Below are 2,500 nucleotides of genomic sequence, written 5' to 3' on the forward strand. Positions count from 1 at the left end.
TGTGAGAGTGGGGGGAGAGAGAGAGAGAGAGAGAGAGAGAGAGAGAGAGAGAGAGAGAGAGAGAGAAACGAACGATGTTTTTAGAGAGAGAGGGGGGGACTGAGAAAGAGACAGCCACAGAGATACGGATGTGTGAATGTGTGAATGACCGTGAAAAGTGGCAGCACGGTGAAGAGCATTGCAGTCCAACAAAGACGGAGTCTTGTTCTCAAAGGTAAGTTCAGTTCAGTTCAGCTCAGTGTAAAACACTTTATATTCATCCCTCTGATGGGTGGGGTCTGCGGGTAGGGGTGAGGGGACGGGGGGAGGGGGCGACAGGGAGGGAGGAGGCTACGTATGGAATACTAAAACTGGTTCGAATACCATATGATTTTTTTTTCTTCTTGCGCCTGTCTCACCGCCACCGTCCACCCCCCCCTTCCCCCTATTACCCCACTCCGTCCTCTCTTCCACCATCTCTTCCCTCCAGCGCGCGCGTGCCGCTCTCGTGCGCACGCACGTGCGGGTTCGTGCGCCGACCCACGCCACACCCAAACAACACACACACACACGCGCGCACACGCACACGCGTACTATAGTAACACACGCTCGGATTCGCACGCACACGCAGTTATGGATGCTCGTGCATGGAAACACACTCGATTTTATGTCGCCTGTGTGTACCATTAACCGCAAGAAGCACGGTTCTAAAGTCATCAATCTGAATAAATGATCAGAGGGCCCGACGCTTCTCTCTGTCTGTCTGTTGTATGACTGGAGATTAGCGATGTATAATGGTCAAGTTGCTTGGTATGGTCCATGGTGTGTGTGTGTGTGTGTGTGTGTGTGTGTGTTGGTTTCTCTCTCTTTGCATTTTATTGTTTATCTGATATTGCAATTGTTTGTGCTTTTTCCCCCCCACACTTTCTAGGAAGTTTCTTTTCTTTTCAAAAGTACATTTTACACCCAGTCAATAAATCTTTGTCGATCGTTATGGCAAAGGACGTTTTAAAGCACAGGGAAAAAAACAACACCCAACACTGGTAAAAACAAACTGAAAAAAAAGTTCCAAACATTGATATATACTTATCTGTTCGTTCATGTTTAGAATTTCCTGTCTTTGCACATGGTAGCTTCACTCCAAATTTCACCGCACCCCGCACCCCCCATCGCTCTCTCTCTCTCTCTCTCTCCCCCTCTTTCTATGCCTCTTTCTCTATCACTCACTCTCTCTGTCTGTCTCTTTATCTCTCGTAAAGGCATACCATCAAACAAATAACGACAGATCATAACAGTGAACGATCTTGGTCCGAGGCAGTCGGTCGGATGATTTGTGTGACAGTATGACAGTATCTGATATTGGTCCCCGAACTGTAATCATCTTCTGACCCCCAACATAGAGCTTATCCTGTTCAGCTCGGTGACCCCTCAGCCTCTCTCTCTCTCTGTCCGCGACTCTCTGTCTGTCTCTCTGTTGTCTATCGGCCTCTCTCTCTCTCTCTCTCTCTCTCTCCTCGCTTGTAACCTCACCCTGGTCAACAAACGCCTCGAAAGATGAATGGTGATACACTCACCACGTACTTCAAAACCCGCTTTCAAGTCCAACTTCCCCGACCTCAACAACCATCTATCACTGTGTTCGTTAGAACTCTCAAAAGCTCTCCAGAACCCATCCACGTACGCATACGCCCCACCGCCCCCATCCCCTTCTCTGTCTCTCCGGGTCTCTTTCTTTCTCACCCGCCGCCGGCAAGTTGTGAAGACAACGGCAGCGGAGGGGGACGGACCTTCAGCATTCAATCAATAGCCAGTCTGAATCAGACGGCGGCGCGTGTCACCCACCCGTTGACAAGACAACTTCCCAGCGCCACAAGGCCAGCGCCACAAGCCAGCAGCCTGAGCTCTCTCTCTCTCTCTCTCTCTCCAGTCACCGCCGCCCCACCCATCCACCCCACCATCCATCCCCTCTCCCAGTTTGCAGACAGCGGCGCACGCGAGCTCGAAACGAAAAGACACAACGGTGCTGGTTTTGTTGTTTTTCTTTTACTTTTTTTTTTTCTCTCTCCCCATTCAGGACTGTCGATGTTATCAGGGGTATTTTGTGAGAGAGCAGCTTTCATTGATTTTTGTGTGTGCCGTCATTCCCACTCCAGATCTGTGCGTTCTGCCTGGGCGTTGGAATCGGATCAGTTGTGTGGTGTTTTGAAAGTGCAGGGAGTACCGGTTTGCTGGAAGGTGTTTGGAAGTTTGTCAGTGAATTCTAGTTATTATGTTAATGAACACCAGCGGAGAAACGTGTGTGTTTAGCGTGAAATTTTGTGGTTGTGGTAATAACTGTATAATCCCCGAGTGCTACCGAATTAAGCAGGCTTTGGAATTCTCGCGACACTGGAGCTTGTGAACTTTCTGAGTGGAATACAACAGATTTTGGAGCATCAGACTTGAAGCAGACGCCAACAAGCTTTACCATTGTCGTCTGCTGTTGCCGGGAGGGCCTATCGTGTCTTCGAACTGAAGAGTC

General features: G+C 49.4%; 1 protein-coding gene across 3 annotated transcripts in view; it reads left to right on the forward strand.

Annotated features, from left to right (window-relative positions):
- The window catches only part of LOC143288484 (septin-5-like), a 161,623-nt gene that overhangs the window by 42,970 nt on the left and 116,153 nt on the right, over nt 1–2,500 (forward strand). The window contains exon 1 of one of the 3 annotated variants that reach the window (XM_076597036.1): nt 2,036–2,500. This exon is cut by the window's right edge and continues 87 nt beyond it. The exons of the other annotated variants lie outside the window; for them this stretch is intronic. The gene's annotated coding sequence lies outside the window, so the exon portion shown is untranslated. Of the gene's footprint in view, nt 1–2,035 lie in introns of those variants that run through there. 3 annotated transcript variants of the gene reach the window in all.

This window comes from Babylonia areolata, chromosome 12 (genome assembly GCF_041734735.1).
Source record: "Babylonia areolata isolate BAREFJ2019XMU chromosome 12, ASM4173473v1, whole genome shotgun sequence".
Taxonomy (NCBI): Eukaryota; Metazoa; Mollusca; class Gastropoda; order Neogastropoda; family Buccinidae; genus Babylonia; species Babylonia areolata.